At 39.7% G+C, this 26,716-nt stretch overlaps 1 long non-coding RNA gene across 1 annotated transcript; it reads right to left on the bottom strand.

Annotated features, from left to right (window-relative positions):
- Positions 1–3,634: 3,634 nt before the first annotated feature.
- Positions 3,635–4,434, bottom strand: LOC127970063 (uncharacterized). The gene is made up of 3 exons (XR_008156498.1): positions 4,380–4,434; positions 4,017–4,091; positions 3,635–3,884 (listed from the first exon to the last, which is right to left on the bottom strand). It is a non-coding gene; the product is annotated as an uncharacterized LOC127970063 (long non-coding RNA).
- Between the last annotated feature and the right edge of the window lie 22,282 nt (positions 4,435–26,716).

The following is a 26,716-nucleotide window of genomic DNA, read 5'->3' as shown; positions in this document are numbered from 1 at the left end:
CACTCGCTCCGAGCGGGGCTCGAACCCGGGTGAGAGGGGTTACATTAACACCAGACGCACTGTGGGCGTGTTTCCGTTTATTTAAGTATGTGCGGCAGTCATGGCGAATCAAGGTGAGAGCAAGCTCCTACGTGTTAACATACAATATTATTTTGTGGAATATGCCTACAGCAAAGTGTTTTAAGTGATTCTATCAAGTCTGGTACGAGGTTGAATACAACGATTTAATAAGAAAGATGTGCATCAAAATCTTGTTTAATTTGTGATAATCTTAGCACTTGATTATTATTATAAAATAAACCTGTTATTGTGACTGATTCTGGAGTAATTTGTTCCTCTTTTGTAAGTCGTTTTGGATAAAAGTTCCTTATGCATAAACTGTATAATAATATATTATAATGATAAAAATAATAGTTATTTTTATTATTATTATTTTAATGTATAGGCTTAATCAATGAGTGCACTTAAGACAGTAAAAATGTTTGTCATAAAATAATTCATGAATGCCTTATTTTTAAATAACCTTTTACAGTTATGGAAATGTTTATGTACTAGTCTTTCTTAACATTAAGACTTATTTTGTTGAAATCCAAACAGAGTTAGATGCATGCTTCACTGTTAATGTTATTATTAAATAATTAGGCCTATTATTACATTCAGTTAGAACTTATTTGTTTTGTATTGTTTTTTACCTATTTTTCTTCTTTTTAGCGTTTATTTTAGGCTATACAACATAGGCAGTCGTGTCTTATCATATTGGTGATTAATGTAAAATAAACACTAAAAAGCTGATCATGGTCTCATTTTATACTATGTAAAATAATGTTTAATAAACAGAAATTAATCTGCCAGTGGGGGCGGAGCCACAAAGCAGTGAGTTTACAAATCCGAGGGATGGGATTGCGAAAGTGAGCGCACGGATAATGAATTCGGATAATGATAACGGATTGCAAGACCGTTGCCACGGATTGTATGTTATTCTCCTACAGGTAAAACATTGCTGAAAACATGCAGCCTGTTTTTACTGTGGAGTCGCAGCTCGTTAGCATGATAACATAGATTACATTTATAAACAACATTTACATTTTTTATGTTTTCTTTTTATTGCATATAATTTATTGGTGTCAATAATATAATTGTTTTCGAAATTGATTCTGAATAATTCAGATTGCTTTTATTTATTTCAAAATGTTTTGTGTTATGTTGTCCATTGTTGATAGTTTTCATACTTAAGCTGTGCAAGGAACATTTTTAAGGGCTCAACACAACAGCTTTTATGATGCAGAAACCACTTTAATTTTTGATTCTGAATATACTATTCAGGTTTTTTGTTATTAATTTCAGAAATCCTTGTGATATACAATATTTAGTTTGTGCTGGTCTGACTTCAAAATAGTGTTTAAAAATTACTTCCTGTTTATGTCAGTTTTGTGTTTGTATAGACTGTAACGGTGGCACGCCCTAGTGACCTTTTGGAAACAGTATCTATTTCATAGTTCGGGCGCCAGACAGGATTTTGGCCTGTCATCAAATAAATTCCAAAATGCCGTGATAACCCAGGGAGATTTTAAAAACCACAGTTACACAAAAACTAGATGAATTGCTTATACGTTACTTAATAGAAGACAAAACAACAACTTGAAGTTCGAAAGAATTCATTGATATATATTTTTCCCTTCTTCATACACAATTCTGGACACAAATCAAAAACCCCATATAATCAGGAGGAAAGGAACAAAAACAAAACGAACAATAATAAAAATAATAATAATAAAAACAATTGTAAACGACAAGGTTTTCATACAGGCATAATTAAATGAACTTAGACAAAGTAAACAAGGTCAGCAGATCAGAGGATTTCTCCTCCAAACAAAGACACTCATCAGCGGTCCAGAGAGAGAACAGGATTAGTATATATTTTTTCTCTTGAGCAACCAAAGTCATAGATATACTGAAAGGGAAATTAAATGAAAGTCAGTAATATAAATCGGTCACTCAAAGCGACTGGCGAATGTGTGGATGAAGTGCGTTAGTGTGTGAGTGTGTGTGTGCAATATCGCTGACCATTTCTGGCAGGGAAAAGATCCTTGGGAGGCAGCGTTTTCTCCGGATTCGCAAAACCCAACGGAATGACGATCTTGTGAGTTCCTTCAGCAGTTCGTTACACTCTCTCTCTGCGGCCTGGTGAATCTTTATTTCCGCACTCACCCTGACATAATACAGTGTGCGTCTCACTCCCGCCGATCCACTCCTCAGTTATGACTCGCGTCCATTGTTTGATTTGCTCACCTGCCACTTGGCGTTCGCGTTTACTATTTCCCCCTTTTTCCCCAAGCGATTTTTCCTTTTTATCATTTTGTCTTAATTGTTCCACATCCCGATATGGGCACGGAAGGGGCGGATTGTCTTTACATCGCCACAAGACCATAACGCATAAAAGGGCATTAATGGGAACATTAAAGAACGTATTTAAAAAAGTTACTAAAAAGTTACTTTTAACAGTAATGCATTACTTTTTGGTGAAAGTAATAGATGTCACAAGGTGACGATCTTTAGGGGCGGAACCAAAATTCGGGAAGTTTGGTTCCGCCCGGAAGTGTTTCCGCCCGGACCGGAAAAACAGAACACCGGAACTTCCGGTAGCGCCGTAAGAGGGAAAATCAGGGAATTCGATGCACCTGTGCCTAGTTAGGGACAGCGGTTGGTGATTGGAGGATACGCTGGACAAGGCAGTACTTAAGGCCAAGTTATTTCACAGTCTGGGAGCTCTTTCTGGTGTGTGTGAAGCACTGTGTCGTGCCCGTCTTGGTGCGCTGCTGGTGGCTGTCTAACTCTCTCTCTCCCTCAGGCTGGAATTGTATGATTGTGAAGACATCGCGAACCTTAAAGGTTGAGAAGTGAACAGATTATACGGCGAATTGAGACGACGTGAAAAAGGGGATTGGGAGCGGCATTGATGTGAGTACTAAGAGCAAGCCGAAAGTGCCCTGTATATTGACCTGGCGTTGTGTAGATCTCCCCAGGAGGAGGAGGGCGGCCCTACCCCTAATATAGCGTGGTGGGAGAGCCGAAGGAATACTTATTGAAGTAGTCACAACGACGACATCACTAGCTAGGCCGCATATTCCATCGCCAGATCCGAACCAAGCGAAGTGAAGGAAGACGGGTGTCCTTTTCGTACACTGAGTGTGGTGGGTGAGTCTTCGTGCTGTGAAAACCTAAAATTTTGACGTGGTGCTGTATATTGCTGTGGGTTGCTGTGTATTGCCGTGTGTCCTGTCAGATAAACCCCCGCCTTCACGCACTCCGTCGCGGGAGGACAAGGAGACTGCTGGTCCTAGCCTAGTTCAGTACAGTATATGTTGTGAGCGTGCTTCAGATCTCCGGAGATAGCACGGTACGCTGTGTTCAGCCCAGAGGTGAGAGCTATTCAATGCAAACTAACTGTGCTTTGTGTCCAATCTGATACCTGTGGAGGGAAAAGGAAAAAGAGAGTGAGTAACACAAGGAGAAACAGAGGAAACCTGTACTTACAGTACGCTGTGTCCAGCCCAGAGGTGAGAGCCATTCAAAGCAAACTAACTGTGCTATTGTGCCCAAGTTGATACCTGTGGAGAGAAAAGGAGAGAGAGTGGATAACGCGAGGAGAAATAGAGCGAAACCTGTACTTACAGTACGCTGTGTCCAGCCCAGAGGTGAGAGCCATTCAAAGCAAACTAACTGTGCTATTGTGCCCAAGTTGATACCTGTGGAGAGAAAAGGAGAGAGAGTGGATAACGCGAGGAGAAATAGAGCGAAACCTGTACTTACAGTACGCTGTGTCCAGCCCAGAGGTGAGAGCCATTCAAAGCAAACTAACTGTGCTATTGTGCCCAAGTTGATACCTGTGGAGAGAAAAGGAGAGAGAGTGGGTAACACGAGGAGAGACCGAGGAAACCTGTACTTACGCCGCTGCCTGTGGAGAAAGAGAAGGCGAGCGAGCACCCAAGGAACGAACTGTGTGAACCAGTACTTACTGTGAGCTGCAATCAGCGAAGAGGTGAGAGCAAAACCAAGCCGAATTAACTGTGCCTTTGCGTCCCAGCCGTTGCCTGTGGAGGAAGAGAAAGAGTGAGCACCCCGAGGACGAACTGTGTGAACCAGTACTTACCGTGAGTTGAATTCAGCGAAGAGGAGGAAGAAGGAGGGCGCTATGGATACCTAAGACTCTGGCCGGGCCCCGAGTCCCACGCCCCGGATCCCCGTGGCCCCCTTGCTCCCTGACCTCTTCCCGGCCATAGCCCATCTGGAGGGCCGAGTCAGAGTTTAGTTTTAATTGCCCTTTCCCTATTCCCCAAGCTATTTTTAAATATTTAAATAAAGATTGTTTTATCATTTACTTGTTCTCGTGTTGTTTGGCCATTGGGTTGGCTTTGGGGACCTCCTCGAGGTGGAAGTTGAGAAGGGGTGTGGCTTAGTCAAAGCATAGCCGCCCCTGGGTGTTACATAAACAAAGTAATTGAGTTACTTTTTGAATGAAGTAACTAGTAACTGTAACTAGTAACTATTTCTTAGTAGCTAGCACAAAACTGCTGACCAGCTCAAATTCATTAGGTGCTTTGTTTGGGCATTGACTGAAATAGTCCAAGGGTGTGAACAGCTTCAAGTAAAGCATTGTTTGTTGTCATCTTGAAATCACAGAAATTATGACACGGCATTTAACAGTGGATTGCCTTGACCACACTTTAAACCAGCCAGTCATTAGTGAGTGACATGAGTCTTAAAAAAGTGCATGAGATTTCTCAAAATCCTTGCACAACAGCATTGGGGAACTTGACGCATTAATCTGTTTCCTCTCTTCAATGGCCATGCAACACTTCCCCTCCTCGAGAATGAAAGCATTGTTTGGTGTTGTGGTTTTGACAGATTGAGTGTGTGGAAAATTTGTCATCTCTATCAGACATCTGGCCACTTGAACAAGTGGCTTCTTTCCTGACCTAAGTTGCTTGAGCTTTCCCATAAGGTTCTCAAAAAGTAACGCACTACAAGCATCAAGAAAGCCCAAATTCTCAGTATCATGCAATGTATGTTGTTAACCATGAAGCAGCTGCCATACAGTTCTGTAGTTTTTATCACATCTATGACAGCCATATTATCCTGAGAACTGTTTATCTTTTTGATCATTGCTTTCACAGATGTGACAAATAAAATACATCTATTTTTAATTTGTTTTACATCTAAAACATTTTCGAGGAGATCCTGAATGTCTTTTATCACTTCCTCAACAAAATCCAAGTCTGTTGGACCGAGGGTGAGTGTCACCAGAAAAAATGCAGTTGAAAGGCTCAGAGGACAGGCTAGGGGTAAAGAGCTTTGGTCAGGTGGTTTTAGGCCAGTGGGGGATTTGGGAGGGGTACAATTACACTCGGGCTCGGTTTAAGGCAACTGTGTGTACACCCTAAATTTAAAGTTGCAAAAGCAAATCGCATAAAGAGCTCCTAATGTTTCACTCAAAATATGAACAATATTAGTGGAACTCAAGATAAGGTTTGGGGATCTTAAAAGTAGGAATTCTTTATAAATGCATGCAACTCAAGCACTTTGTAGGATCAATATGAGATGGTACATCAGCAAAATATAAATCGAGTCATTAATTATGACTAGATGAAACAATTACATATCTTATATATAAATTAATAAAACATTAATAACATTAAATGGCTTTATTTAAACATTTTTATGACTGTTGATTGACACTAACTATGCTAGTGATACCAAAAATCGCTTTCACAAAACAAGTCAAGATTTTACCCCCAAATGACTGACAGCCCCGTGGGTCAAATCCCATAATGTTATTTATAATCAGACTGAAGGAAGAGCATCAAATGCAGTCGCTGTTAAAACTATCAACTGTTCAGCCGACTGAACTTCTGATGTAACCACCTGAAGCTCATCAAACATCGAAGATTTTCAACCCCCTGATGGTTTTACACATTAACATTCAATCGATTCTGTTAATGATTTCGTTTTTGTTCATTTATTAATGGTCATTGTGCTTTTGAGGAAATGTATTAGCAGTTTCAATACCTGAGGGAAGTGAAGGAGTGATTGTATGATAATATATTTATAGAAACCTCATTTTCCACACCAAGCATTGCTGAAGATCAAGTTCCTTTCTGCATAAATACTGACCACACAAACACAGATGAGGAGCACAAGTCCACTCCAGGAGAGAAACTAGTGTTCTTGACACACTGGAACTAGGGAAAATTACAGAGAAAGGTACAACCTGAAAAATGCATCAAGAATATGAAAACGGGGCTGATTATGTGTACATTATAAATGCACAATCTGGAACTAAGGTCACAGACTGTAACACAAGAAGATCCCAGTCTACTGAACACACAGGTACTGAGATTAATCATGAAATACATTTCATCAAAAACATATTAGCACAAAGTTGATCACTAATGTCTCAAAAGGACAAACATTTGCTCAGTTTTCATGATTTCAGTTGCTGTATGCTTTGTAAAGTGGATAAATAAAGAGAATAAAGTCATGTTTGTTTATGGTCAGGAAGTGGTGTGACGATCAGAAGCTCCAGAGCAGCTGGTGTGTGTTTGGGGCTGCTGTGTGTTCTTCTGCTGACTGCAGTCATAGTGCTGTGTGTCCTCATCTATACAAAGAGCACAAACTACACAGAGGAGAAACAACAGCTGCTGACTAAGATCACCAACCTCACAGAAGAGAGAGACCAGTTAAAATCAGAAAGAAATGAACTCCAGAAGCGTTTTGCAGGTAAGTTACTTCAGTCTGATAGGTAACTTGCTTGATAGCAGACTCCGTTTTTAAAGTGGAGTGAACTGGATCTGTCCTTTGACCTTGCAGGTTTTTAGAGCCATGTTTATAATGATTCATAATAATTTAGGGATGTCAACGGAGTATAAATATTAATAGGTTATTTAGATATTGTTTATGTTCATATCATTGAGAATAAGCATTTCATTACAGTTTTTCTCAATTGCTGACATGCAATTCATGAAACAAAGAAGCAAACAAACTACTATAAACACAGATTCAAAACTACACACCAAGTCATTCAAAAAAAAAAAAAAAAAAGTTCTCTTTTGTCAGAATCAAAGTTTGGCCTTAGATGAGACACAAACCTGTCAAGTACACAGAGTACTTCACTGCCAAGAGAACACTAGTGAGATAAGTTCAAAACCTCCTTTTGGGAAACAGGAATCCTTTTGCAGGTCAATCTGTTACAGAATATAACACATATAGACTGTAGTTAGTGAAATTAAGCTGTACTCTTTAAGAAAAGTTCATTTTCTATTAAATGTGTTTATTACAGTTTTTCTCAGTCACTTTGGTACATTTTCGAATCATTCTTGACATTTGCAAAACAGTAAGTGGGTTATTCCTGGGATTCATTTGTTACGAGGAGATTCAGAGATGTTCTGATCCAAATGCAGAACTTTATTATAAGAACGGTCGGAAAAGTAGTAATCAAGAATGGCGTCAGGTATGTCAGGGATAACCAGAATCAATAACCATAACAAGTAGAGATCAGGGGAGGCATCAGAGATGGTATAAACAAGCCAAAGTCAGCCACGGGAAGAACAAACACAGGAAAAACACTCAGTAATGCTAGACTGGGCTAAACAAGACTTACCAGAGAGTTGGCGTGAGTGTGCGGTTTATATGTGTGTGGGTGTATTAGCTGCAGGTGTGTGAATGCAATCAGTCCCAGGTATGAGGCAGGATGGGAATTGGAGTTCTAAATGGAAATACAAAAATGCAGAGTCCTAAGTGGAGTTTATGGGCACTCCAGCTAATAATCGTTACATCGGTAATATTTCAGTCCCCTAGATTTTTGAAAGTGGCGGGTCACCAAAATGAAATATTAAAAGCTTTTCACAATACTTTGGTAAGTCCTTTATAATGAATAAAAATAATTATTGCATTTAAATAATTTTTATCATTAAAAAAATATATTATTTCTGTCTTACAGCAAGCATTTTTGTCATGTCCCTGAGGTTCTTCGCTGATTTGTACTTGGAAAATAAATAACAAAATGTGCACAGTGTCTAATTATCAGCAATATTTCAAGTTTTTATTTTGTGTTCTTTGCTTTTAAAAAGGAAAAAAATTACAAAAATGCAAGATATTTGATAAAAAACAACTTATACAGGCGGATCTCACAGGTAGATGTGAAGATTTGCAAAATAGACTTCGTCAGAAAGAATAATCTAAGAATATATCAAGTTCCAGAGGGCTTCGAAGGAGAAAACACAGCGGAATTTATTAAAGGTCTGCCCACCACAGCTCTACAGCTGCCTCAGGACATAGATATAAAGATTGAAAAGGCACACAGGGCCCTTACAGCCAAACCAAAAGACTCCGTCGCACCCCTGAGATCGATTATAGTGAGATTCCTGGACTATGCGGTTAAGGATGCAATCTTACGAAAAGCCTGGTCACAGAAACAGGTCCTTTACAACGCGAAACGAATCTTCTTTGACAACGACTACTCACCTGAGTTGCAGAGGAAGAGAACGCAGGTACGAGACATAATGAAACAGCTCAAAATGAAGGATATGCGAGCTCAATGTATCTGTCCAGCTCAGATAAGGATCTATTTCTGGGATATTTCTGCTTCAGAATGTGAGTAAACTGTGGCTAAATTATAAAATAAACTGGCTCACTATAGAATACATATGATTAAGAATTTCTTTTTCTTCCCTCTCTTTTCTTTACTTTCGGGATAATAATTGTTTTTTATTCTAAATTGACGGATGCTTGCTGACGTTTGGCTGAGTGAAAATCACTCTTGGAGGCAGCCGTGTTTCAAAACTGGCTGCACGCACTTTTGATGTCCCAGGGAGTCAACTCGCAGCCCTTCTTACCTACGAGACAAGAACTTGGCCAAATTGATGTTTGGAAGTCTTGTTCGTGTACATAGTACCTGTTTTTGTGTTTGTTTACTTTACTTATCTACGCCTTGACAGCTAAAGTGTTTTTTTATATTACTGGAACATATACTGGTGACTAGAACATACAATATTTATACCAATGTCTATACATAATTCAATTTGTGTCAGTTATAAAAAAAAAAAAATATATATATATATATGTATATATATATATATATATATATATATATGTATATATATATATATATATATATATATATATATATATATATATATATATATAATTTATATATTATTGTTATAATATGAAAGGACTGAGCAGCCCAATTAAAATAAAGAAAATATTTAATCAGCTCAGAAAAATGCAATGCTCTATTGCACTCCTTCAAGAGACCCACCAGGAGGGAATGGGTGGACCAAGTTTACAGTTCCTCATATAACAAGGGAAAGAGAAGAGGTGTTGCAATCAAGAAGTCAGTTTTTTTAATATGGAGCAAGTATATAACGATAAAGAAGGTAGATACTTCATGGTAGTTGGAACAATTTCAGGCAATAAAATCACTATTCTTAATCTTTATGCACCTAACGAGGATTATCCACAATTTTTCAAGAATGTTTCTCTCTTTTGGCACAGAAAGGTGAGGGAATGTATTTAATTGGTGGGGATTTCAATTGTGTATTAGATAGTAATGTTGATGGGTTACCAGCAGAAAGGGGACCACAGTCAAAAAAAGAAAAAGTTATTTTAGGAATAATGAGAGAATTAGGTTTAATAGATATTTGGCATTGTTTGCACCCCAAAGAAGGATTTACCTTTATGTCGCATGTATATGGTAGTTATTCAAGAATAGACTTCTTCTGCACATCAAGTGCAGATTTACATAATATCAGATAATGTTACATAGATCCTATAACTATATCTGATCATACAAGATAAACAATTTAGAAACTGGAGATTAAATGTCTCAGTAATAAATGATTGTAAGGTGAAAGAAGAAATAAGACAACAACTGATTGAATACTTTGATTTTAATGATAATGAAGCAGAGACGAAGTAAATTCATACAAATGTGGTTTTATTAACAAAGTTCGGGAGGAGCGCGATCAGATAATCATCCAATTTGGCACAGGTGCAGCTTGTTGAGCTAATCATTTTCAAATTTATCCACTCTGGCACCTGGTTTAAAAAAATTGCGGTTTCACCTGATGAAAACGCCGGATCCGTGTGGACGAAACGCTGATAAAAAATTTGTGCGTATACACAGAAACGCGTCTCTGTGTGGACGGGGCCTACAGCAGCCGAAGCAAGCACAAAGTTACTTTTACTTGCAACACGGGCCTGCACTTCCCAGTATTTCCATCCGGTTACTTCTAACCCCCTTTTCTTTTCAGCGTCCTCCAGCTCACGTAGCAGCCATTAGCATAAGGCTGCCTCTGGTAGCAGTGCAGGCTACACAGGTTCTTCAAGACATCACACACCCCAGCCCCTTCCCACGACCCACAGCTACAGCAGCTGAAGCAAACGTGAGGCCGCCTCCATTCGTAAACGCGCCCTCAACTTTTCCACTCCCTCATGCTTATACTAACCATTTTTCTGTTCAGTGGTCTCCATCTCCTTTGCCAGAAGGAGCCTTTTTTGTTTTTTCCTCACTGTCCGCTCCCGCAAGAGCCTCTACCTATATTTCACCACTGCCGCAGCAGTGTCTGCTCCCGCAGGAGTCCTTTCCATCCTTCCCTACTGCCGAAGCAGTTCTCGCTCCCGCAGGAGCCTCAGAAAGAAAATAATAATAATAATAATAATAATCGTATGTCCATTCTCTTATTCAACCTCATCAGGCTCGCTTTTATGTCCAACTCCGGAACGCTATATCTAAATTTGCCCGGACCCTCCCTTCATCAATGATTTTTGTTAAAAAAAAAAATAATTTGTAATCCGGGTATTCTACCAAAAATTCCATCGATTAATCGAGTAATAGGATAAAAATGTGTTTTTGCTTAATTATAAGTAATTATAATTATAAGTAAATCTGAAGGATAGGACAAAATGTCAGGACACCGGACTTTTATTTCGATGGGTTGATGTACCTTTCCAGTTCTGTGTACGCTAGTTTTACTTAAATCAAATGGTCAAATGCTCATGAACTGACTGTCAGAGCAGTTCTGGAGATGTTGTTCATGTGTTCAAGTCCTTATTTAGTGAGACAGCAGACGCAGAAATTACCATGAGCGTCACACGCACTTCACTGTGTGTGATAAAGGAAGTCGCTTTTCTGCTTCCATTCACACACAGAACATGCAGGATTTACATTTAACCCCTTTCTAGGCACCTCCTTTTTTGTCATGGAGACAGAAATGACATACCCAAAATAAAAAGGTTTCTGCTCATGATTCTTTCTGACTAGATACATAATCAACCTTTGTTCACAAAGCTGACACTTTAAAGTTTACTGTTCAGGAATCAGAATCACTCAGACTGTTATGATAATAGAGATATATAAGCTCAAACATAAACAAAAATAAAAATATTAAAAACATATGTTTTAAATGTATAAAAAAATGTGTTGATGTAAGATATGAGTTTAGAAATAGAGTGTAGCTAAAGCCACAAGTCTTTCAAAACTTCATTAGAAATTTCATAATCTAATCTGTAAAACTGCGAATTTTATGAAATATTTTCTAAGGCCATGTCATGTGTGTTTTTTAGAGAAGGCTAATCAGATTGATTTATGGCCCTTGTTATCTCTGTGAGATCTCACATGTAAACTCTCCTGTGTATTTTGTGTGTGTTTGGCTGTGAAAACTGCCCGATTAATCCCTATCTGTTATTCCATTGTTCTCACCAAACGAGTCTTTCACACCTCCGCCAGGTATGACACATTATCCGCATTATTCTTTTATCATTATTCTTTTGTTTTTATTCCACCTTTATTAGCCTTGATTGTGGTTTTTCAGGCTTTACAAAGACACAAAGCAGCAATCTCACTTCAGTCTCTCTTTGCATTTAGCCCTTATTTATCAAAAGTCTTACTATAAAAATACAACAAAACATTTTCCTACGACCTTACGTGAATTATTGTGACAAAAATGCATTATGAAGAAGAAAAGCACCTGCTATTAGTTCCATCGGAGCTAACGTTAGCATCAAGCTACATCAGACAATTTATAAAATTATTAGTACACTTTTACTCAAAACTCACTTTAAACGCCGATCGAGTGTTTATAATAACTTCCTTTAGCGATCAGGGGTGGAATTTGGTCGTTTACTGTTGTAAAAATATGTTATTTGTAGCCTTTTTCATCGCTGCACAAGTTAGCATTTCCGATGTACATTTTCGATTTTTTTTATAAAAACGCCCCAGATCTCAAGAAATTCTCATACCAAGCTTTACTATCGTAATCGCGGGTTTATTATTCGGATATTTCATGTGTACAGAGGTGTTTCAGTGTTGTTTTGGCCAGATAACTACCAGGAAGTGTGCAGGAAGCATGTGACACGATGGGGCGGTGTCCAGATATGAAACTCTAAGATTGATGTTTGAAAGACCCAATCAGAGTCTGAGTCACACACCGCACGAGCTGTGACTACTGCACGCACACAGAGATCGCTGGGAGAGGCTGTTTATCATCTGATCGCGTAAATCCGTGGAAAATGAATAGAAATGACGAATCTGTCTGAAGAAATATGAAGTAAAAATCAGTAAATATATCCATATATCTCCGCAGATATGCATCTTTGGTCTATAAATCCTTATTGACGCTGTTCAGTGAGTCTATGTGAACACAAATAAACCGCTACAGACGTGACTGAATATGAGTGAGTGGTGAATTTCTATTCAAAATATGGCATAATACGGATTTATTATTTTGCACTTCTGACATAAATCACTAAATATCTGTCACTGCAACAATGTTTTATCAAAATATTGGTCAAATATCGAAGCTAGAGTCTTTAAACTTTCAATTGATGCACAGTTTGTCCAGATGAAGTAAGACAGTGATGTTTAATGTGCTGTGAAAGTGAAACAATAATAAACTGGGGCCGTCAGCGATGTTTGCACGTAAAGGGGTTAAATAGACTGTTCCGGCTTAATATTTACATATATTAGTCCATATCGTGAATTTTGATGTAAGTGCAATTACCTATTTCGATTAATTCATTAAAAAAAATAAAAATAATGATAATTATAATAATTGGCAAGTTCTGTGCCATTCCGCGTTCAACTGTAAATTCCGTTTTTATGACTGGATTCCGCGATTCCCTCCACGTTTTCTGCATCACGGAAATTGTAGGGCCCTAGTCATGGTATGCCAGCTCTAACTTGCAATGGACCCATGGCACGCAGTTCTCTTTACGCCCTCAAATCAAAACACTGCTGACTCCTTGCAGTATGCGATTTCGTCTCCTTCCGCCAACAAAAAAATGCTTTGTCACATTAAAAATAAATAGATAAATCATTGCGAAAGAACCTGACATGAGATTTAGAATAAATTAAAAGAGGCTTCAAGGCAGAAGAATTTGCCTACATCATTTTTTGTAATGGAGTTACTCGAGGAATGGTTTCAGCCCTAAACTTAAGCAGCTCAATAGGGGCCTCTCACATAATCCTATAGAGGCCCTCAGTTGTTGTTCATCAGCCAAAAAAAAAAAAAATGACTTCTTAAATCATGTTGTGTACTTGTTTAATCGAAGCCTCTCAGTCATCGTTTCTTCGGCCAAAGTAAGGGCCCTCCAGCCATCGTTACAATCTCCTTGCCTATTTCAGCATCGGACAGGGCTCTCCCTTCTGGTGCAGCAGGGCAGTGGCTCCCTTTGGTCGCAGTGTGAGCCTTTCGTCTGTCATTGAGTTGCGCTGTGTGCTCAGCGGCAGACTGGGTTCTCCCTCCCGGTGTAGCAGAGCCACAGGCCCCCTTCGGTCGTTGTGACAGCCCTCCATCCGATGCATCAAATTACGCCTCATATACAGTCGCAAGGGGGACTCTCCCTTCCGGTGCAGCAGAGCCGCAGCTCCCTTCGGACGCAGCGAGAGTCCCTCCATCAGTCGCGTTTTCTTGCCTAGTCTGCATCGGACGGGGCTCCCCTCTCGGTGCAGCAGACCCATCGGCTCCCTTCGGTTGCAGGGTCATTCTTCAGTCTGTCGTTCTGAGTATGATGCATGCTCAGCTGTGGACGGGGGATCTCCCTTCCGGTGCAGCAGATCCGTTGGCTCCCTTTGGTCGCAGTGGGAGCCCTCCATCCGATGCATCAATCCACACCTCTTATTCAGTCGAAACGGGGACTCTCCCCTCCAGTGTAGCAGAGCCGCAACTCCCTTCGGACGCAGTGAGAGTCCCTCCATCTGTCGCATTTCTTCTGCTTGTTCAGTATCGGACAGGGCTCTCCCGTCAGCAGGAACGTGGCCCCCTACTGGTGCAGCAGACCCACGGCTCCCTTCGGTTGCAGGGTGAACCCCCCGTCTGAGTAATGTTGCATGCTCAATGGCGGACAGGGAGCCGCCTCCCGGGGGAACAGAGCCGCTGGCTCCCTTCGGTCGCAGCAGGAGCCCTCCATCCAATGCATCAAACCGTGCCTTGAATATTCTTGCCTATTCTGCATCTGACGGGGCTCTCCCTTCCGGTGCAGCAGACCCACGGCTCCCTTCGGTCGCAGGGTGAACCCCCCCATCTGAGTTATGTTGCATGCTCAATGGTGGCTAGGGATCTCCTTCCCGATGGGGTACAGCCGCTGGCTACCGTCGGTTGCATTAGGAGCCCTTCATCCGACGCGCCAGACCGCGGCTCGAATCTCATTGCCTATTCTGCATCTGACGGGGCTCTCCCTTCCGGTGCAGCAGACCCACGGCTCCCTTCGGTCGCAGGGTGAAACCCCCGTCCGAGTTATGTTGCATACTCGATGGCGGCCAGGGATCTCCCTCCCGATGGGATACAGCTGCTGGCTCCCTTCAGTTGCGGTGAGAGCCCTCCATCAGATGCAACAAACCGCGCCTCGTACTCAGCCGCAAGAGGGACTCTCCTTCGGTGCAGCAGAGCCGCATCTCCCTTCGGAGGCAGCAAGAGAGAGCAGAAGCAGTTAATCCATTTTGTTGGAAAGAGAGCGGAGATTTGCAAGATGGATGCTAAGCAACTGCGTTCGAAATCCGCGTTTTCTGAGTCTCACAAGCACACCAGCTCTTTTTCCCTGTCTGCGCGTCCTCTTGAAGCGTGTGATCAGCGCAGCCACTCCGCCGACAAAAATGTCCAGCAAAACATCAGAATAGTCGAAAATCGGGGGTATATATATCAGGAGATGTGTGTTGCTGAATGTCCAGCAATTTGTCCCTGGTGAAACTGATTGCAGGAATATAACTAAAGACAGGACAAACTAACAAAAACACAAAAACAACTGCACAGCACGTCACGGAGGCAGCCATCCTGTATCGGCGCCAGCGAGTTATTCGTAACTACTCACAGCTATTTGAAACCATAAGAAAAGACTTGGCGAGATGGGAGGTATTGCCTCTCTCCATGTTTGGAAGGATTGAAACAGTAAAAATTAACATATTGCAGAGGCTTCTCTTCCTATTTCAGTCTCTCCCTGTTTTGGTTCCAGTCTCAGCATTTAATAAAATAGAAAAATGGATTTCAAAGTTTATTTGGCAAAACAAAAGACCAAGAATTAGACTTAAAATACTTACGTCAAATAAGGGGGGGGGTGGGGGGTTGAACATTCCTAATCTTATATTATATAAGATATTATTATTGGGCTGCTCAGCTTAGGGCTTAGGCTGCTTGGCTTGGCATTGATAAGGAGGCAGAATGGGTTAATATTGAACAGAATTCGCTTCCTGGAGTCTCTTTGACAGTTCTGCTATTCATAGACTTGCAAGCACAGAAAATAATGAAGAAAACAAATATATGGATACAGCACACTGTCAAAATTTGGTCCACAATACATAAAAAGTTTAGAGGAGTAATCACCATATCACGTGCAATACCTATTAAAGGTAACCCAGATTTCCTCCCTTCTATATGGGATAGTGCCTTTAGTACATGGGAAAAGAATGGTTTAAAGATAATTAATCAAATTTTTAATGGAGAAACCATAAGATCTTTTTCTGAATAACGTGACAAGTTTACATTGAGATCAAATTATCTCTTTAGGTATTTACAATTACGACACTATATTACAATCCATAAACACTGGGACATCATTAAAAGATCTCCCAACAGATATTGAAAAATATTTTATCAATATTATTGAACATAATCTACCCACTAAAAATCATATAGCACATAATTATGGGAAGTTAATGCAGGACCGATCTGATGACACGTTTCATATCAAAAGAAACTGGGTACTAGAGTAAATACTGTAATAGAGGATGAGATGTGGTCAAATATATGTGCTAGCTGTTATAAGGATATCAGCAGTCAAATGTGGAAGGAATTTGATTGGAAAATGAATATGAGATTCTTTAGAGTTCCACTGGTGGTTGCCAAATTTGACAGTACCTCGCCATTATCACAATGCTGGAGAGGTTGCGGGATGGTGGGGGACTATGTGCATATATTCTGGGAATGTCCCAAAATACAAGAGTATTGACAAGGTGTTAAAAGGGAAATCAATAAAGTTTTAGCAAGATAATTTTTTTTGCTTGATGGTTTCCCCTCAGATCAGTTCAGTAAATACCACTTATTTGTAATGCATATCTTGTTAATGGCAGCTAGGAAGATAATCACTGTAAACTGGATGAAGGTGCGTGAGCCCACTGTGACAGAATGGACACGTAGACTGAAACAGATATACATGTTTGAGAAGATGACAGCAGACTTGCAGTTGAAATCGGACATTTTTCGCCAGAAGTGGACACCAATGGAAAAACTGCAGGAAATAAATAGACTTAATATATGTTAATGCTTGAACAATGCAGCGAATGTACTGGTATGTGGTGTATTCTTTGAAGTGCTGTCAAGGATTTGTGTATTTATTTTAACTTTAATTGTTGTTATTTTTATTTTATTTTATTGCTGTTATTTTTTTATTTTTTTAAAAAAGAAAAGAGTTAAATAAAAACACAGTTCAAAAAAATTATTATTATACAATTAGTGATCTAAGTGAGAGAGCACAGCGTCAGAGGAGTAATTAGTGGAGAGCAGCATACACAAGAATCAAGGAAAGAAGAGAAGCATTAAGAAACAAGCACTCTACCACATAGTCCTGAACATATGACAGAGCTGCCACGACAGCCATTGTCAAGGTGAAGTGCAACAGGCAGAAGAATCATAAGTTGAGAGTAGAAAATTAATTTAGAGCATCTGTAATTGTCTAATGCACGGTTCCCCCAAACTGGGGCTTTTAAATAAATTGAATAAATTGCAGGGGGTTCGAGTTGATGAATAGATAATAAAAACAACTTATAAAGTTACGTCCCTCAGTCTGAATAAAGTGCCTCAGCCACACACACACACACACACACACACGTTTACTTGGTAGCTCAGCACTGTGGGGTCTTTATGAATAAATATCGATTAGACCTTTTATTTCTTTACATTTGTTCAGGTATTTTATGCAAACGTTTATAAAGTAACTATTTTAAAATGTTGGAATGTTGAATGCATGCATGAGTCCTGTTTATGTTGAGTTTTTGTGTTAACATGGCATTTCTTTTGTAACGACCCACTGATTATTAATTATGTTATTATAAACTTTTATCTGCTGCAGTTTTGTTTTATGTTTATTTATCATGAACTTTTATCTGCTGCAGTTTTGTTTTATGTTTATTTATCATGAACCTTTATCTGCTGCAGTTTTGTTTTATGACAAGTTATTATAAACTTTTATCTGCTGCAGTTCCCTTTCAAGGGAACATCAAACTGCGTCCTCTAGAGGGCACTTTGGGGAACACCTCGTCGTGACCCGTGTCTGAAACATACATTGAAAAAACAACTTGTTGGCCGGCGACAGCCTCCAAAGTCACTACCGGCGCGACTATAAATAAGCACCGGGAGAGCACGTCATTATCTTCTTCTTCATCATTGACTGTTTTGTTTGAAGCGTGCATCTGGAAGAACCGGTAAGGGGCGATCTTTCTGTTAATCATGGAGACAACTTTCAAGCATTTAGACGATGTGTGCATCCGTGTCGGCGTTATTTGACACCCGATGACACACGCGATCTTTGCGTCATTTGTTTGGTTGAAGACCACGCACGCAATGTCTTTGAGGAGGCAATCTGCATGCATTGTGAGCGTTTTTTCAATGGAAAAATCTCAGCTCTTGTTCGTCTCTCTTCTGAATGAAAAGGGGGAAAAAAGCGCAGCCATCTGCTTCCTGCGGTTCAGGACCTGTCCGCACTGAGGCGTGGAAGAGAATGAGCTTGTGAGAATACAGAAGGATCTGTCTGAATGGTTTAAAGAGGGACTTTCCATTTCGCTTTCGTAAAAAAAAAAAAAAAAGGGCGGCAGACGAGAGAGAGCCTCGGGAGGATGATGTTTTATCTTTAACAATTTCTGATACTCAGGTTAGTGCACTGCTGGGTTTTTACCCAGGAAAAGCAGGAGATATTTGAGGATGGTGAAGAAGCTGAGGCTGAGCTTTCTCAATTCTCCTGCCCTGCGTATGTAGAGCTGTTGGAGGTTATTGAGCAAAAATTGACCATAGCCCTCCAGCTCAGGTGAGCCTTGCATTTGTGCATGATCTACATACAAAGATTAAATAGAAATGAAAGATGCCGTTTTCTTCTCGCATCCATCGGTTTCAGCATGAAAGTAAAAAGAAAATGCTTTCTGCTCGATGCACAGGTTTCGCCTTCTGAACTTTTCGGTATTTCCGTTGAGACGGCGATTTGAGAAGTTCAGGGAGACGAAGGCGCTTTGCTGATTTCAGATCCTTCGTTCCACGAAGGTCCAGGTCTGAGCCCAAACAACATAGAGGTCCTGGCCTGTCTCGATTTGAGGATCAAAGACAGCCACACAAGGCTAGTGTTGCAACTCGCGCTCCTCTCCCACCTGTGGGCAGGGGTTAGAGGAATCGTGGGTCACGGGGAGGTAAGCAGAACCTAATGGGTATGATCTAGACGAGGCAGCGTTCTCGTCTGAATCGGAGTGATACTGAGGTATCTACTCGTTCCCTTTGGGGATTTTTAACCATCTGGAGTCTAAGAGGTTATCAGGAGAAAATAGCCTCATAACACGTATATGCGGTAATCGACTTCAGAGGGTTAACTTCTGCTTTTATCCTCCCCTTCCTAATTCCCCTGTAACCACCAGCTCTCCACCTGATCAAGGTTAGGTGGAAACCTCTCGCGTTAACAGTCTCCTATGCTGGACCTATAATGTTTTTATGGGTCAATGTTCATGACCACCTGACTGATGGTCCAGACTAAAAGGAGGCACCCCTTGAGTAACCCTCTCTGTATATACTTATGTGTATTAAATTGCTGGTGGTTACGTGTCTACTAATAAACTCTGTGAGTTTCCTTTGCAGTGCTCAGTTACAATGTTTACTAAACATTCGCCAGCAGCAGCCATCCGGCTTCAAGTTCCGGTATTAGGCGGCGGAGATCACAGGTTTCTGAGGGAGCCTCCTTGATCATCAGGCCTGGCAAAGCACTGCTGGGAATTTCATGGATGTCCAGCCAGGTCACCCCAAGGGGTCTCCTGGCCGCTTAGGGGTGCTGTCGCATCTAGCGGGAAGTGGAGGTGGCAGTTAAAGAAGTCTTCTTGTATATGCTGCCTCAGGTGATACTTCCCTCGTCCGATGTTTGTAGAATTGAGCTTGCCTCTCCTGTGCGATTCAGTACCTCTGCGATGCTTAGGAACCTTTAAGTACACATGCTAAGCTTTGTGTACTTTCTCAAAACCACATGGTGGTCAGTGTGCACGTGAACACTTTGCGCACTTTCTAAAAATCCACAAGTGGTACGTTTGCACATGAGACTCTGCAAACTTTCTGAAATCTTGCACGATAAGGGTTACACACTCTGCTTCATTCCCTTTCTTGAGATGATTAGACCTTGGTTCCTTGGGCTCCATTCAGCCAGTGTGTATTTGTTTATACACCTCAAGCATCGCTTCCCTCAACATGAGGGGCTATTTGGGTGATTCTCGTGGTAATTTAGCAGCGCTCCAGAGCACTCCAGTATTGTTTCCATAGATCGAGTTGATGACTCTCAGTCATACTGTTTTGAGATGCAACATTCCATCTATGAACTGCTCTATCGAAGTGCCACGAGTGCCCCTCCTTAGAAGAGTATTTGAAAATCCATGCTATTGTAACTGTGCACATGAAATCTGAAACCCACACTGTGGTAAGTCCCCTGGGCCGAGGCCCTAACAATTAAGTTGGGTATGTAGCTTAAGGGGTACTGTCTCAGAAAGCCGTCTAAACGTCCCAGGGGCAACTCCCATGGAAATGGTAGAGTTGGTACTTAGTGTTCGCCATGATTCTGGCCTGCACTCCCCTCAGCATGGCGGCGTGGGTATACTGTTCCCCAAAGTGCCCTGTCGCAGGTTACGTATGTAACCATAGTTCCCTAAGTAGGGAACGAGACACTGAGTCCTCTAGCTCACTGCCATGCTTCGGATGCAAGCTTCAGACGAAGAATATAATGATGTGCTCTCCCGGTGCTTATTTATAGTCACACCGGTAGTGACGTCGGAGACTGTCCCCGGCAAAAAAGTTGGTGTTTTTTCAATATATGCTTCAGACACGGGTCACGACGAGGTGTTCCCCGAAGCGCCCCCTAGAGGACGCAGTGTCTCGTTCCCCGCTCAAGGAACTATGGTTACATACGTAACCTGAGACAGTTTTGTTTTATGTTAAGATATTATGAACTTTTATCTGCTGCAGTTTTGTTCCAGCACTGAGGAATGTTTTAGACACCAGTGAATTTACCTATTGTGCCCATTTGAAAAAAGGTTGTTTCGTAATCTTTTTTTGTTTATTCTTACCAAAAATATTTGAAAGTTACTAATGACCATACTGTCTGCAGTAGTTTTCTTTGTTTAACCCCTTTACTTGCAAACTTTGCCGACGGCCCCAGTTTATATATAATACCACCACGTCGTGTCACATGCTTCCTGTGCACTTCCTGGTTCATATCTTATCACAAAAACACTGAAACACCTCTGTACACACGAAATATCCGAATAATAAACCCGCGATTATGATAGTAAAGCTTGGTATGAGATTTTCTTGAGATCTGGGGCGTTTTTTTATTAAAAAAAAATTGAAAATGTACATCTGAAATGCTAACTTGTGCAGCGATGTAAAAGGCTATAAATAGCATATTTTTACAACAGTAAACGACCAAATTCCACCCCTGATCGCTAAAGGAAGTTATTATAAACACTTGATCAGGGTTTAAAGTGAGTTTTGAGTAAAAGTGTACTAATAATTTCTAGGGCCGGGACTTTAACGCGTTAATTGAGATTAATTAATTACACAAAAAATAACGCGTTAACTAAGATTAATTAATTACAGAAAAAAAATTCCCGCATTTTTAATAACTTATTTTTGCACCGCGGAACGTTTCTCACTGGATGAGTTTCGGCGGACCGATTATACTGAAGCACCAACTAGCATTCGCATATCACCGCAGCACATCTACGAGCCTCAAGTATCACCTCAACGCAAAACATATAGCAGCAAGCGTGGACTTTACACTTTATGTTGAACTATGTATTATTGTGTTGATGCAACAGTTTATGTTGAACTCTTTATTGTTTTGGCCAAGGTTGTTGAGAGTTGGACTTAGTATGTTATGGCCTCTGAAGCAACAGAGAGATGTTTTCTAATAGTCAGTGTTTCCAATGTTCTGAATGTAATTGACAGTATTGTGTTTTACTTAAAAAAACACTTTACAAAAGGTTTCAAGACCTATAAGCTTCCTGAATTTCTGAAATGTACTATTTCTAAATTGTTTCAAAATATGCTATTGCTACACTTCATGGCAAAAATTGCACTGGTCTGCTAGACTTGGTTGAACAAAAATAAACAATATTTTGTTGCTTAAGCTTATGTATTCAGTCATTATTCAATGTTATACTATAAATCCATGTGAAAATAAATTACTTCTCACTGTTCTCGGGTCAAATATTTATATGCGATTAAAATACGATTAATTTCGATTAATTAATTACAAAGCCTCTAATTAATTAGATTAATTTTTTTAATCGAGTCCCGGCCCTAATAATTTCATAAATTGTATGATGTAGCTTGATGCTAACGTTAGCTATAATGCTACTAATAGCGGTGCATTTCTTCTTCAAAATGTTTTGTTGTATTTTTTATAGTAAGGCTTTTGATAAATAAGGGCTAAATGCAAAGAGAGACTGAAGTGAGATCGCTTCTTTGTTGCTTTGTAAAGCCTGAAAAACCACAATCAAGGCTAATAAAGGTGGAATAAAAACAAAAGAATAATGATAAAAGAATAATGCGGATAATGTGTCATACCTGGCGGAGGTGTGAAAGACTCGTTTGGTGAGAACAATATAAAAATGAATCGGGCAGTTTTCACAGCCAACACACACACAAAATACACAGGAGAGTTTACATGTGAGATCTTACAGAGATGACAAGGGCCATAAATCAATCTGATTAGCCTTCTCTAAAAACACACATGACATGGCCTTAGAAAATATTTCATAAAATTCACAGTTTTACAGATTCGATTATGAAATTTTTTATGAAGTTTTGGAAGACTTGTGGCCTTAGCTACACTGTGTTTTCAAACTCATATCCTACATCAACAATTTTTTTAATGCATTGAAAAAATATTTTTTTAATATTTTTATTTTTGTTTTTATGTTTGAGCTTATATATCTCTATTATCATAACAGTCTGAGTGATTCTGATTCCTGAACAGTAAACTTTAAAGTGTCAGCTTTGTGAACAAAGGTTGATTATGTATCTAGTCAGAAGGAATCATGAGCAGAAACCTTTTTATTTTGGGTATGTAATTTCGGTCTCCATGCCAAACAAGGGGGGTTACTAGTAAGGGGTTAAATTCTCACTGCAGTTCAGATAATAAAGTAAAAACGAAAAAACGAAATATGACTGTCTTTATTACATGGTTGCCTATGTGGGATATTGATTGAAAGAGACTGGATAGAATTCCCAGTTACACTTTTACTAGTGTCTGACCCAAAAATTAAGGATAAAAAAACCTTTACAATATCATTGTGAAAAGGAAAAACTAATATAGCCACTAGGGGTGCTCCGATCACGATCGGCCGATCGTTAATGCGCATTTCGTCAGTAAAGCCGGTTTTCTAATCAGCGGTTAATTCCATCAGGTGCGTGATTTCACATAGAGCAGCTGTTACTACACAGAGCCGTTGTTAACTGAGAAGATGGGCCAATAAACGCTGAAAATTAACGTGATTTGCGCATCTTCTCTATTAACAATGGCTCTGTGTAGTAACAGCTGCTCTATGTGAAATCACGCACCTGATGGAATTAACAGCTGATTAGAAAACCGGCTTTACTGAGGAGATACGCATAACGATCGGCCGATCGTGATCGGAGCACCTCTAATAGCCACAAAGATAAAAAAAAAAAATAAGTCCATTACTCTGTCTATACAGTATAAACTTTCCAACTGAAGATTCATGAGATGAACCTTTGAGCTATTTCAGAGAAATGGTTTATCATTGGTTGATACACATTCTCTTCATAAGTCAAGGTTCACTTGCACAATTCATTAAAAAAAAAAAAAAAAAAAAAACGAATAATATTGTGTAAAAAAAGGGCTTGGCAGTTAATGACAACAATATGATGAACTAAAGACTAGATATTTTGAGGGGTAAGACTATTGCACAGAAAACTATATACTCAATTTTGAGCAAGATGACATTAGCAACTAATAATGTAGGAAACTGCAGATAAATGTGCAGAATCAATTGCATGAATATAAAAAGGCAACCACAACTTGTTCAAAAGAATGAGAAACTGGTTTTATGATGTGTATAAATGACTAGGGGTCTCATTAAATTTTATGTAGGCACAAAGGCTAGATTTTGCGTATGTCCAAAAGTTTTCAGATTTACAAAACTATGCGCACACCAGAACCTGCACAAAAAGGTTCCCCAGTCAGGGGAAGATTGTGCGTACGTGAATTTCCACCTCATCTCCTCCCCAAAATCACCATATATGGAGCTTACAACGCATTGTTTTACTATGCATAACCTCATCTGCATATCATTTACATGTGAATTCCCATGTACGTGACACCATGTTTAACACAGAGACAGTAGAAAAAAATAGTATCCCTGCTCTGTTTTAGAATAAATGAAAATGTATTTATTACATTTACATTTATTAATTTAGCAGACGCTTTTATCCACAGCGACTTACAAATGATGACAGTGGAAGCAATCAAAAACAACTTGAAGCTTCTAGAGGCACATAAGACATAAGTCTGAAGTAATACATTTGAGTAAATGGGTAAAGAGCCAGTGGTAATTTCATAGGCAAACATCAATGCCTTGAATTTTATGCGAGCAGCTATTGGTAGCCAGTGTAAACTGATAAACAGAGGTGTGACGTGCATTCTTTTTGGCTCATTAAAAATTAATCTTGCTGCCGCGTAATAAATACATGAAAATATTCATAAAAACAAAATGGTTTCAAATAGATATTTTAGATAATCTCATTATTTTACACTAGCCAAATAGAATTTAGATTATTTAATTAAATGTATGCAGTTTTTCTGTTAATATAAACATATTTTAGCTATTTTAGTGGAAACAGATAAACGCATATTTATTGCAGTGTATTGACTGATTCGGCACGTCACTGACAAAGTATTGTAGAAAGGAAACATGCAAATCTTACCGTTTTCTCCGAGTTATGTCCTTATAGTGGAATTTTTCATGATGTAGGAGAGACTTTACACAGCATTACCACCTCCGTGCAGCTGTGGTTGAACAGTAATCCAGCAGTGTCCGCCATAATATCGCAGTAAGTGTGCATCATCAATCATTGTTCTAGCTAAAATATTTCTCATAACGTGGCCTATAGTTTAGTTTAAAGCATGCGCGTAATTTTCACGGGGGTTACAGGGAGTCGTGACCCCCCCAAAAATCAGATCCAGCTAATATAACCCCCCCAATATCGTCACATCATTCAGATTAAAATAAATATGAAATATTCGTAATTAATACTTTTGTTTGTTTTCTTTATTAATTTCATTTCCCAGCAGGAAAGATAGTATCATATTTTAAATAATCTGTAAATACCCGCCCACCACACCGACTACTTGGTTTTAACCAACCCGCTTTCTCTACCAAGGTTGTTCAAAGTGTTGCCAAGTCCGCTTATTAAACGCGGCTTTGGGCTTGTTTTTCTGTAAAGTCACTTACAAATACTGTTAGTCGCGGGTAAATTGACAATCTGTACCCACATTTTAAAATCCATCCCGTCGAATTGTAAAACCGTGCACAGTTTATTTATTTTTATCTTCCCAGAACCTGGGGGGTTCCATAGAAAAAGTAGCTTGTTTTGGGCTTGTTTTCACAGGCCTGGTTGCTTATTTGTCTTGCGAGACTGGTTGTTCACTATTTTGCGCAGTCCCTGGGATGAATGGTTTGAATTTCACAGAAAGTTTCACGGAAAGATGAAAAGGACACTGAAAGGCAGCCAGACCACAATTTTTCATTGTTGGTTGACACCAGCCAAAAAAATGAAAAATCCTGACCGAACGGAGGTACCTCTATTGCTAAGTTAGCTGTTAAATTAGCTCAGCGTTTCTCAAAGTGTGGGCTGCGGGCGCAGGTGGGGGCTGGTGGTGAATAGAGACATGACAAGTGGGGAGCGACAAACAGGTTTTGTGCCCATCTTTTTAATTCCTTTATTTATTGACCATACACTCAACACAAAACAAAACAAAACAAAGACACATTTAAATGTAAGCCTTACTTAACGTTTTCACACGTAAGTTTAAAAGTTTTTCAAGGCGACCGTTATTAATCGTAGTATCACTTTATGGTTCTCATGGAGATGCGTCATTCATTGCTTGTCACACCGCAGCCACAATAGCGCTGAATGACTGATGATCTGCTTTTATTTCATTTTTTATTCAAAATTTCACCAATTTGTTAGCTATACAGTGTTTCAGGTCACACGCCTCTGGAGCAACTAGGGTATAAGTGTCTTGCTCAGGGACACATTGGTGTCTCACAGTGGATTCGAACCAGGGTCTCTCACACCAAAAGCATGTGTCTTATCCACTACACCATCAACCAATCGTTTATTTATGACCGTTTATGTAGGCTAAGCTCATTTAGGAAGTTTTTATTTTATATTAGTTTCTTATGTATATAGTTTTATCTTATTTAAACTTTGTAATATAATATAATTGCACTTTTGTTTTCTCTATTTAAAAGTTTTGAATGCTGTTATTTGATGTCAAGTTTTTCAAATGTGATATTAATAAAATACATTTTAACAGTTAAACTTAAAGCCTAGTTTATTAACATTTTGTTGGGGTGACTGGGGACAGGTGGGGCTCGGAACCAATCATAATGTAATTTGCTAGTAAATGGGCAAAAGGTGTTTAAAATGCTTTCCAACTTTTTAGTGAGGGTTAGGATATACCGCCTCTCTCAAACCATTTGAACATTAACTGAGATTTTTATATCAGGAAGAGGGAAATGGCCAAGGATGCGATAATAGAGAGACAGGTGACCAGAGAGAGAGAGAAGGAGGTGACAGAAGAGGTACAGATTTTGTAGAAGGAGAGAGAGGAGGTGACAGAGGGTCAGGTGACCAAAGTGAGGGAGAGAGAGCACAGAGACAGGCAGCGCAGGAGGCACAGATGA

The sequence above is a fragment of the Carassius gibelio genome, chromosome A4 (assembly GCF_023724105.1).
Source record: "Carassius gibelio isolate Cgi1373 ecotype wild population from Czech Republic chromosome A4, carGib1.2-hapl.c, whole genome shotgun sequence".
In the NCBI taxonomy this organism is placed as follows: domain Eukaryota; kingdom Metazoa; phylum Chordata; class Actinopteri; order Cypriniformes; family Cyprinidae; genus Carassius; species Carassius gibelio.
Note: the sequence above shows the minus strand (reverse complement) of the source record. Positions and strands in the feature narration are given on the sequence as shown.